Below are 12,911 nucleotides of genomic sequence, written 5' to 3' on the forward strand. Positions count from 1 at the left end.
TTATTTAAAAAACATTCCTCACGCCGTAACTTATTACTTTCTCTTAATATTCATATTTTAAACTTCCTCTATTTATTACGTGTTTGTGTAAATCAGTTCTCGTCAATAAGTTTTAACATAAACATTGACAAATCTGATTTCTATGAAAACAAATAACCACAATCCAGACGGAATGTATTGTCATGTTCCATACGTTTTACTTAGACTATTTAGTCAAAAGTGAAGTAAATTTTATGTCAGATAAAACATTGTACAGAGAACTTGAAGATGTATAGATGTAATTTCTAGTAGACATTCTCTATGTTTTAAAATTTAAGTTTAATTTTTTTTTAATTTTCTTCCTTTGAAGATTCTAATGCTGGATATGGGGCAGCCAAACCAGCTGCCAACATTGCCCTGCTTTTTATTGAAACCAACCGAGAGCTCTTTCTAGTATCCTCGCTACTCACTTAAGTGCAATTAGTGTCTTCGCATATGCTTTAATAAACTTGTCGTGTAAGAAAAAGATGTACCACATACTTCACACGAATATGGTCTCTCTCTTTTTTTTTATTTTACTTCAGTCGAAGTTCTCAGAAATCAAGGGACCCACAACCAGGGGCTAAAACTTGAACTCTATATGAGATACATAGATATTCGAATGTTCCATTAAAGTTCTTTATCTTTCAAACACTGAGTTAGTAAAGAAATTGAGAACATAGTTTTCCTCTCCCCAATTAACCATTTTTATACATTGTAGTATATCTTTCATGTTGGTCTCTTGGTCTTACTGGATTCCAGGACAAGAATTTATCTAGTCTCTCTCTCTCTTTTTTTTTTCATTTTTCTTAAACTTTTTCTTCTAGGGGATGGGACATCCAACCAGATGTCTGACATTTACCCCTATTTTAGTGAGTCCAACCAAGAGATCTTTTCAGGATTCTAGCCGTCCCTTTCAGTGCAATCGTTTGTATTTCACTTGCACTTGGTTCACCGGGTATGCTTGCTATGTACTTTTTAAAGTTCTTTTTCATAAGCCCAGTTGCTCCTATGATGACTGGTATAATTGAAACGTCTTTTAATTTCCAATTTCGTTTCATATCATACATAAGTCCTTGATACTTTGTTATCTTTTCCCTCTCAACTCTGTTAAGCCCTGTATCATTGGGTACACTGACCTCTATTACGGTCGCTTTTTTGTTTGCTCTGTCCCAAATCACTATATCTGGTTTAACAGCTGCGTTTTCAAGATATGTAGCAGTAGGGATTATGTAGTCATAGTGAATAGTGTAGTTGTCATTCCCAACTGTTCGTTCGGGTATATGTTCCCAGGATTTTTTACTACACTGAATGTTGAGTCTCTTACATATCTTCCAGTGAAGGTATTTGCAAACTCCATTATGGCAATCTGTATAATAACCATCTCCAAGTAGGACTTTGCAACCAGAAATCAGGTGGCCCACACTCTCAACCTCAGTGCTACAGAACCTGCATTTATTATTGTTGCTTAGACCACACATCTTTTTGAAGGCGTTTGTCATGAGGCCCTGGTCTTGTGCAGCCAATATCAACCTCTCTTAGTCGTAATGGAGGGATCCTCTTTTGAATGTGTTCGAATATGCTGTAACAGATGTGATTTCTGGGTAAAAGAAGAGCCACATACTTCACATGAATATGGTTTCTCTCTTTTTGTTTTATTTTACTTCAGTCAAAGTTCTCAGAAATCAAGGAGCCCACAACCAGGGACTAACATTTGAACTCTATATGAGATACATATATATTAGAATGTTCCATTAAAGTTCTTTATCTCTCAAGCACTGAGTTAGTAAAGAATTGAGAACATAATTTTCCTCTCCCAAATTAACCATTTTTATACGTTGTAATATATCTTTCATGTTGGTCTCTTAGTTTTACTGGATTCCAGGACAAGAATTTATCTAGTCTGGTGGAGTATCCAGCTTCGTGCTAGTACTTAAGGTAATATCACTTGGAGAAGGTGCACCATTCCTCAGAAAAGCTGTGGAGTAGCTGTAATGAGAAGATCTTATTTGGGCTCCGAATACTATGTGATTTTGAATATTTGGTCAGGGTTTACTTCTATGGAAAAAGTATCCTCATGCCAGATTGTTCTGATACAACCCCTATAGAGAGACCTTAGACACTCGAGGACAGTGTCTAGTAGGCATTCAAGTTCTCCCCAGTAGGCATTCAAGTTCTCCCCAGTATGTGTTCGCTTATGCTCCAATAAATGAGGTTTGTAAGAAAAAGAAGAGCCACATAATTCACAAGAATATGGATTCTCCCTTTTTTCATTTTTCTTATCATTTTGTTTAAGCCAGGGATGGGGCATCCTACCAGATGCCAAACATACACCTGCTATTTTAGACACTCCAACCGAGAGATCTTTTTAAGATTCTAACCGTCCCTTTAAGTGCAATTGTTTGAATCTCCTTTGCACTTGGTTTACCTGGTATATTTGTAAGATAGTTTGTAAAATTCTTTTTCATAAGTCCGGTTGCTCCTATAATTACTGGAATGATAGAGATCTTCTTAAGGTTCCAGTTTCTTTTCATGTCATACATAAGACCCTGGTATTTGGTAACCTTTTCCCTCTCAGCTCTGTTTAACCCAGCATCATTCGGGACACTAACTTCCACCAAGGTTGCTTCCTTCTCCTTCTTGTCCCATATTACAATGTCGGGTTTTATAGCTCTGTTTTCTAGGTACGTGGCTGTAGGGATTGCATAGTCATAGTGGATGGTATATGACTTGTTTCCGACTGTTCTTTCGGGTATATGTTCCCATGACTTCTTGCTGCATTCGATATTTAACTTATTACAGATCGTCCAGTGGAGATATTTGCATACTTCATTGTGTCGCATTGTATAGTAGCCGTCCCCTAGCAGAACCTTACAGCTAGAAATCAGGTGGCTCACACTTTCTACTTCTGTGTGGCAGAACCTACATTTGTTGTCTTTGCTGAGACCACTCATCTTTTTAAACGCATTGGTCATCAAGCCTTGATCTTGGGCAGCTATTATAAACTTCTCCTGGTCATAGTGGAGCGATCCATCCTTTAGCCAGCTTATAGACCCTTCCTTATCAATATAGTCTTGGTTATATTCATCCAGAAAATACTTGGCCCGTTGTTGGTTGGCCCATTCTTCAACTTTCTTGTCATGGAAAGCTTTAGTGTATTTCTGGCGACTTTTTCTGGCTATTTCAGTCGCAGGTATCTTTTCTGTTTCTGTCTCACTTGTAAGACAGTCTTCCCCAAAATGTTTGGCCAGTTTTGTGATGGATGTTGTTCTACTGGCTCTTGATTCCTGATGTTGGTGTACCATCTTGAGAGTTGGGTTTTTAGAGCTCATCAGATATTGTCCAGTGCTCACAATAGTTGCACGATGTTGATGGTCAATCTCCGAGAGCCCCATACCTCCTTTCCATCTGGGCAGATACATTCTAGACAGACACTGGTTTCTGTATATTACATTATACATTGTCAGCATTTTACGTGTCTTAGTGTCTAGTCTATTTATGTCTTTTTGTGGCCAGTCGACAATACCAAAACTGTATGTTACCACTGGCATGGCTAGTTGGTTAATGGCAGTTATTTTGTTTCTGGCTGTGAGTTCTGTTTTGCATACCTTCTTGACTCGGCGTATGTACTCACTTCCAATTTTGTTTCTCATCTTGGCATGCTGGATGGTATCATTCTCTTCTATGCCAAGGTATTTGTATCCTTCCTGCCCTTCTAGGTCCTTGATGGTGGTATATTCATCAAGCTGTATATTTTCAGTTTCGATCTTTTTCCCAGATTTGATGGAGCACTTGGCACATTTGTCCAGTCCAAATTTCATGCCAATATCTCTGGAGAAGTTATGTACGACTTGTAAGAGTTCATTTAAGTCGGCATCAGAACTGGCATACAGCTTGAGGTCATCCATGAAGAGCAGGTGGTTAATTCGTTTGTTTGGGTCTTGTCGGCGGTCCTGGCTTAGATTGTAAGCACATTTGTTTTTGTTTAAAAGTTTGCTTAACGGATCTATTGCCAAGCAGAAGAGTAAAGGGGATAAACTATCTCCTTGGAAGATTCCTCGCCTGATGTTTACGTCCGTGACCCTTATATTTCCTTTTGTGTGGCTTAATGTCATGTTTGTTTGCCACATTTTCATTTGTGTAGCTATGGCCTGTTTGATTCTCCCCAGTATGTGTTCTCATATGCAGCTCTAGACTGAACTTGCTTGAAAATGAAGAGCCACATATTTGACAAGAATATGATTTTTCACCCATGTGTGTTCGTTTATGCCGCAGCAGACATGAATTGTCTGAAAAAGAAGAGCCGCATATTTCACAAGTTGGTTTCTTTCCATTATGTTTCCTCATGTGTTTTAGCATTGTTTTCTTTGTAAAAGAAGAGTCACATGCTTCACATGAATATGGTTTTATACTTTTTTTTTTCATTTTTCTTAAATTTTTTCTTCTAGGGGATGGGACATCCAACCAGATGTCTGACATTTACCCCTATTTTAGTGAGTCCAACCAAGAGATCTTTTCAGGATTCTAGCCGTCCCTTTCAGTGCAATCGTTTGTATTTCACTTGCACTTGGTTCACCGGGTATGCTTGCTATGTACTTTTTAAAGTTCTTTTTCATAAGCCCAGTTGCTCCTATGATGACTGGTATAATTGAAACGTCTTTTAATTTCCCTGTATGTGTTCGTATATGCCGAACTAACCATGATTTGTTTGCAAAGGAAAAGCCACATATTTCACAAGAATGTGATTTTTATTTTCTTTTTGTCTTTGTATGATTCATTTCTGCTAAAACCGAAAAACCGGATATTTCAGAACATAAATTCCTGCAAGTATCTTGATTTTGATGTCGACATATTAGATTATTCTTTAGCATTATTTATTTCCATATATTTTCCCCTATTCTGTAGTTTAGGCAAGAGAGAAAGAAATTATGAAATTTTCAGTTTTTGTTTGTAAAATTTTTTAATGCCTCTTTCTTCAAAACTGATCATTTGCACAGTCCCTAATTTGGTTCTTATTTCAGTTTTCACCATTTTTGTTGGATTTTTAAAAGATTGGAGGGGTATTATATCTACCTGAACTGTTGCATTTAATAAACAGTCCATGAATGCCTTGTATATACACCTAATGTGAGACATGTATTTCAGCTAGTGTTCTACAAAATAAAACTGGAAGGCATAATGAAAAGAAATACAATTAATGAGAAAATTTTGATTTGACCAGAAACGTTTTCACAGTTCACAACAATATAATCTCGCTCATTTCAAACATTTTATCTTTTGACAGATTATGTGAGATGATTTCCAATTCACCATTCAAATGAATTCCCGGATTTGCTTTTGCTTTGATTGTTGGCGATTCTGCAAATATAAAAAACACATTTCCTAAAATTATAATTTTACACATTGTGTTTCTCAATTTTTAGATGAAGATTGATAATTTGTTATATTTACATAATTCAGACTACTGTTCTCATGTTGGGTGTTAGTTGCACAATGTTTCAGCCAATGTAATCTTTGAATTGTCTCAGATGTATCTTATTGAACATGAATCTTTCTGTTGAACTTTTAAACCTTCGTTGAATTTCTAAAACCAAGAATAGGTTAATGCTATCAGAATTTATACTAAAATTGTCTGCAAGGACCCATGACGTAACGGTTATAGTAGTTGGCAAAATTCAGTTATAAGTGAAAATCTGGAGGTTGCAAGTGATACTAAGTATACAACTGTTAATTACAAAAGACTTTTACCCAATCATGTTACCCCTGTGGATTAAATAAAGGCCCCATTCAAAATTCTATGCAGATTCGCAAGTTCAACAGAAAATTTCACAAGTTCAACAGAAAGATTCACAAGTTTGATATGATACACCTTAAGAAAGCCAGAGTGAACATGAAAAAGAAAAACAATTCAAACTGAATATCTTCCACTAAAAAGTTATTTTCACTCAAAAATACATTTTTATCTTTAAAATAATAAAAAGAAAACAACACTTATAAATAAAACAGAAGATTTGGTATCTTTCAACAATAACATATTTTTTCAAACAATTATTTACCACCAATAATTAAAGAAATGATGAATAAGAGAGAAAATTAACCAATACACAACTTTATTAGGATTATTTGGATTCTTCGGACTACTGTTCTCACCTTGAATGTTATTTCACAACATTTCGGTCAATGTAACCTTCAACCTTCTTCAGGTGTATCTTGTCAAACTCAGAAATCTGCACAGAATTTCTGTGCAACTCTTTATTTAATCCACAGGGATAGCTTACTTTCGTTCTGTCAACTATAAGTGTATATAAGTCTTAAGTAATTCACAATTGCATTCTGATTGTTTCCAGCACTGAGAATTGAACCTTCAACCTCTACAAAAGTGTAACTTAAAGCTAAATTTTATCAAGTACTTTATCCACTATGCTATGAGTCCAACTTTGATAAAATACACTTAAAAAACGTCGATTACATCAACAGAAGCATTGTGAAAATAACACTCAATATGAGAATAGAAGAATTTAAATAATACAAATAATCAATTGTCATCTAAAAAAATAACACATTTTTTTATCTCACAAAATGACATTCAACAAGTTTTTCAATCACTTTAATGCAAATGATATTCTTAATGCTTCCTCGCACTAGATGAACTCATTTTCTTTCATTTAAGAGCCTTTTCACCATTTATTATTTGTTTCCTTTTGTAATTAAAGCTTTTACTAAAAGTATTCTCGTATATTTTTGTTCTCCTTCTTACTACACTTTTACTCGAAATAAGAGCCATATTCCAAATATTGAAAAATCTTCCAAGCACTATCTTCATTCATCACAGGTCTTTTCACTATCTCTTTAAACTAGTGATGTCGCTGAAGACTCGTGAATAGTGACTATTTGTCCCATCTTTAACAGAGAGGACAGAGAAGATCCTGTCGACTACAGGCTCGTCTCATTCACTTCTATCATCTGCAGAATCTTTTAAACTCTTTTTATGTTACATCTCCTAACCACAAAAACATCCTTCTTAACAAATCTGATTATGAAAGAGTAACTAAAATGATGGATGTTTTCCTTGTCTTTGCCAAGAACTTTGATTCAGTGAATCACAGACTCTATAAGCTCCACACCTATGGCTTGCAACCATTCCTTGTTGGTCCTATCTTTCAGGTGCAAATCAATGGCCATCTCTGGTGTTTCAAATACAGTTAGTGGGGTACCTTAAGGCTTGGCAATGGGTTTTTTGTTGTTCTTGGTGTTCCTCATCTAGCACAAGGTTTTTTTTTGCTGATGACATTCAAATAATTGCTCCCAGCTCTTTACAAATGTTTATTTATACCTCCATAGTGTAGAAATGATCAAACATATTAATAAATATAACAAGCTTCCATTTTCTGCATATCCTATCTATATTCTAGTTAAATATTCACATAATTTATGAGCACTTATGCATTACTGTCATGGAATAACTTTTTATTTTAATTTTGGAGATCTCAGAACAGGGGGAGACGATGCAATTTCAAAACAAGGTTGTTTAATCTAATAAGAGAACAGTATCCCATGTAAAGAAAAATTATTTTTCAAAAAAAAGAAAAAGAAAAAATAGTCAATTATTATAAAAAAGCCCGTTCAAACTGTAGCGTTTAATGATTATTTTTATTTCATTTGTTATGAAAATTTAAGAAGTTTGTAAAAATAAAAATTGTTTCCTCAAAACAAAGTCACACGCATTCCAATAATCAAAGCTATAAATTTTAAAAGTCATAAATTTTCATATAATGACAACTTTTGTTCATTTTAGAATTTTGTCTCAGGGTGCTTGTTCAGATTAGCACTTATATAACTATAAACAAAAACGAAGAAAAACTTTTATAGTGTACCTACTTGTCACGAAATGAAGATGATATATTCCATAAATCACAAAAATTGATCCAGTAGATTTTAGGAGGTTTTTTTCTGAAAACAAATTTACTGTTTTTTACTGATAAGTAAAGGCCAAAGCCATTTTAATATTTTTAAAATTTATTTTTTAAAATGACCTTTCTAAAAAAATGCTTTCACAATTTGATAATTCTATTTTCTGAAAAAATTAAAATAAAAAGTACATGTTATGTTAATAAATTACTGTTTGGTTTTAAATGTTGTTTCTGTTGTTTTTCTGACAGTAGAGATGTAGCAGTTAACGAACTATTCTATATATGTGGATCAATGCCCTTTGCCAACATGATTTGGCAAGACTGATCAATCGGTTGGCAGAGCGCATTGATTTTAGCTGTCCCCTAAAGGACTATTTTTAGCCCTTTGGAAACTCAGCTGATTTGGCCAGAGAGATATCAGCCAGCGACCAGAACAGATCTCTCTCATAGCACTCCTAACACTGCTACTCACTGGCTACTGCCACTCGTCACTCACCTACCCAACCATCAGCAGACAATATCCAGCCAGACAGATTGCTTTGCCCTTTCTTTCTTTTCAGTTCGAGAAACAATCTCGTCTTTCTTCTGCAATAAACCCCTTTTGTTGTTATTTGTTTCAAGGAGGTGTTTTGTTGTTTTTGTGATTATTAATTAAATAATTATTAGGAGAGTAATGCATTTCTTCTCCTAAAGAGTTTGACTCCTAAAATTGGTGACCTGAAAGAATGCAAACCTTCTGATTACAAATATTTCTTCCTTGAATAAAGAAAAAACAAAAAACAAAACAAAAAGGGACCATATTGCGAAAGCACAAAGACAGTAAGAAACTTTTCTCATTAAAAAAACGTCAACAAGAACAAAAACAAAAACTAAAAAGTTATTTATTTTCTATTTTTTTATATCGCCGATACAAACAACACAATCAAAACGGGAGAAGTAAAAAAATGAAAAACAAAACAAAAAAACAACAAACTTCAAGAAGAAACGGGTTCCCGTCTCCCTTCTAAAAAACAAACTAACAAAAAAAAAAGAAAAAAAACACACACACACACAGAAAACGAAATGCATAACATTTTGTTTACGAAAGGTTTGTTTTTCTTTGCGTGCTCATCACTCACGGGCAGACGATATTTCATCTTCCAGTTTCTTAACTAAAGAGACCAGCCTACTGTAGTATTTCATACACCAAGCTCAAACTATATATATATATATATCTATATATATATATATATATATATAGAAAAGAACTTTTTTCTAAATATTTTTATTTAGTTAGTTTTTTAACGGCCAACTACACTGTAAGTATCGTATTCACTTCATTTTTTTACACACACACACACCCACAAATCTTTCTACAGTTTCTAATCTATACTATTGCTTTTATTTATATTTTTTTTTTACTTCTGATTGTTTCAAAGAGATGTTTTGTTGTTTTTGTGATTATTAATTAAATAATTATTAGGAGAGTAATGCACCTACATTTCTTCTAAACAGCCCCCCCCCCAAAACTTGAAATGAAAATCGGTTGTCTGCCCTTGATTGCACCATCGCCACTACAAAGTGAAATTTGATTTTCCTGAATAATAAAAAAAATCTACTTGATCAAACTACATGATTTTTTAAATATTTCATCTCATGACTAGTACGCACTTCATGCAAACTTTTTTGTATTTTCTGTACTTTTAATTGCTGCCATAAGTGTCAATCTGAATAAGCACCTGATTTTTTTTACGAAAATGTATACTTTGAAAAAAAAAAAGAACTTATTTTGTGTTAGGAGAAATCTTCTTAATTTAATTCAGTACTTGTACAGTTTAATCAAGACATTAAAAAAAATGAAAATATCGAAAAAAAAAAAAAGGTTATATTGTACGTATCTGTTATGGAACGAAGTTCTCAAAAAAAAAAATTCACAATTTCATCCAATACTTTTTTTTTTTTTTTTACACAGTTTTTACTATTTGTTATGATACCGTAAAATGGTGTGACTTTTAGCCATTAAAATAAAATAAAAAATATGAATAAATGTGTAAATAACTCTGCAGCAAATATTTGCTGCTGTGGCACAACGCGTCTGTAAAATTATGAAATCGTATAGGACCTGGAAATTATATTTAAAATTCAGAGATTATATATTACTTACTCATTATTATTTTAATTTATATTTATTTTAAAGGATCAAAGTCACCCAGGGTGGCCAGTGTCACCCCAGTTTACGGTACCGAGCAAAGGGTTCAATTTTTAGGAAGAAAAGCTAGTATTAATGATGGAGAGGGTGTGTCGGCGCTTTAACTGGAGTTATCTCCCCATGGCATGTTTCAAAGATTTCAAGATGGCTTACTTCAACGTGCGCTCATAAAAACGTGTTTTTCCGCTGAAAAAAAAAAAAAAAAATACTCGATCAAATTAATTGAAATTTTTTTCTGGAGATCTTCAGTCCAAAACGGATATGTACAATATAACCTTTTTCCGATATTTTCATTTTGAATGTCTTCATTAAACTGTACAAGTGCCTTTAATTTAATATATGTTCCCTTTTTGAAATTGAATTGTTTCCCTCTGTACAGTGAACTATTTTAAAACAGCACCAACTTATTGCTTTTAATAAGATTTACTTGTTATATATATTTGTTTTTTGTTGTTGTTTTTTTTTTTTTTTTTTTTTTTGTGACAACTTTTTCGCACCTCTGTGAAGTGTAATACAAACCCGGACTAAATATTAAGTAATACTTACTCTCTGTTTGACAATCTGCTTTCAAGAAAGAAATAAGTGACGGTGTGATTAAATATTGGATAAAAAGTAAATATTCAAGATGGCGATCGGATGAGCAGGTTCGCAGAAAATTAGAGAGTGGGAGGATGCACATTTTGAAACGGAAGATCTGTTTGGTGAATATTACGGATGAAATGAGTATTTTATTTATCGTAATATTTTAATGCTAGCAGGACCAGTGGAAATTCCACCGAATGAAAAATATAGATACTTACTTCACAGAGAACGTGGGCCCTACGTAAGACCATCGACTATTTCTTTTTTTCTTAATAAATTAACTTATTTAATAAATAAATAAAATGACTTCTTTTAATAAAGAGACTGTGGAAAACACTAGTTTTTTTGGTATTATTATACAAACACCGTGACAGCGTTAGGGTTAGGGTTAGGATTAGGGTTAGGGTTAGGGTTAGGGTTAGGGTTTAGGGTTAGGGTTAGGGTTAGGTTTAGGGTTAGGGTTAGGGTTAGGGTTTAGGGTTAGGGTTAGGGGTAGGGTTAATTCGCTGTCACGGTGTTTGTATAGTTTTACCGTTTTTTTTTTGTTCGTCTGAAAATAGAGTTTAATTCCAAAAATGTTTCATTATGTCAATTTTTTTTTTTTTGTATTATAAAAACGAAGTCGAGTCGACGGTATTGATCTCAAAATTATAAAAAAAAAAACCTTACTAGAAATTTATATTCACTTTATTGAAAAGAGCATAAAATTTCACATTGAACCTGAAAATTACGTAAAAATTGAACTAATAGAAAAATTTAGATCGATTTTTAAAGTTAAAAAAGTTTTTTAAAAAAAAAGTGAACTCGTAAAAATCAATGTATTTGTATACGTAAAAAAATGGCTGCTTGTAACATCGGAGAAACGCGCTTAGACATTTTGTAAACATTGTTTTTAAAAAATAAAAAATAATACTTCTATTATGTTTTAAACGACTGTAATAGTTTATTTTGGAAGTATATTTCATAAGGAAAATAAACAACCCACTTTAAAAACAGAAATTACGAGTTTTATATATTTTATTCGCAGTTTTTTGTTGGGGGTGTCAAAAATTCCGCCTAAAATTCTGATACACCTAGCGGGCGGGCAACGAAGCCTGTAAAATGGCGACAGGTAGAGCCAGTCTCCAGGGGTTAATACCATCTAAACGGTAAATTTGCTGTGGGGTTGATTATCAGATTCGTTGTCAGCGACCCGAAAACCTGTGTAAGAAGGCAGGACTAAAGTGATCGGTGTTATGAAAGAATGGTAATATCGCGGTTCAAAAATATCAGTAAATACGCTAATTTTATTAAAAATAAACTTTGCCAAAAAAACACAAATTATTTACTAAAAACAAAAATATTTCGCAACTGAGCAAGTGATAAGCCACGCCCATGCCGTTCTCTGCATGAGTACCCCAAATTCTCCGCTGTGTTAGTAATGAAAAACTAAAACAAATAATTAAAATGAAAAGACATGTTAAATTCTCCGCTCAAAATAAAAAAATGGGAGAGAGAAAAATTAAATTCGCCACTGTGTTGGTAATTAAAAATTAAAACAACTTATTTTTTACTTGTAAACTGGTTTATTAATTGTAGAAAACAAAAATAAACGAGAGAAAAAAGCAGCTCAAAATGAAAGAAATTGTTAAATTCTATTACAAAAGAAAACAAATTATTTTTACAATTCTAGCCAAGAATTTACTTAAGATTTGTCTGACGTCACTTCCGGTCAGCTGATGCGACCGGCTGCGAATAGCATTTTAGAATAGCCGCAGCCGGCTGCGAATATCAACGGCCTATAAAAAAGTGTTTTCGACATTTAAGAAAAAAAAAATTAAACTAGTCGATGGTTCAATGCTCGCTTAATAAAGTCTATTAAAAAAAAAAAAAACCCGTTTTAGACATTTTCGTTATGTTAATTTCTCATTTTATATTTTTTTTATTCCAAAAATGTTTCATTATGTTAATTTATTATTTTTTATTTGTATTATAAAAAAGTGTTTCCGACATTTAAGAAAAAAAAAAAAATTTTTTTTAAATAGTCGATGGTCTGCCGTGGTTGACCCATACTTCCACCTTATTTCCGCAGGGTTCGTTAGTGCCGTTAGCTCTCAAACAAGATGGCCTGTAGCAAATCTTCGATAAAACGTCTGATAATATTTGATTTTCTTAAATAAAAAGAAAACTACTTGATCGATTTACGTGATTTTTGGAATATGACATTTTCATGC

At 33.3% G+C, this 12,911-nt stretch overlaps 1 long non-coding RNA gene across 1 annotated transcript; it reads right to left on the bottom strand.

The window, feature by feature from the left end:
• Window positions 1-4,430: 4,430 nt before the first annotated feature.
• LOC145295865 (uncharacterized) lies at window positions 4,431-10,907 on the bottom strand. The gene is made up of 2 exons (XR_013869896.1): window positions 10,663-10,907; window positions 4,431-5,376 (listed from the first exon to the last, which is right to left on the bottom strand). It is a non-coding gene; the product is annotated as an uncharacterized LOC145295865 (long non-coding RNA).
• Window positions 10,908-12,911: the final 2,004 nt, after the last annotated feature.

The sequence above is a fragment of the Euprymna scolopes genome, chromosome 16 (assembly GCF_053919585.1).
Source record: "Euprymna scolopes isolate OS-2025 chromosome 16, ASM5391958v1, whole genome shotgun sequence".
In the NCBI taxonomy this organism is placed as follows: domain Eukaryota; kingdom Metazoa; phylum Mollusca; class Cephalopoda; order Sepiida; family Sepiolidae; genus Euprymna; species Euprymna scolopes.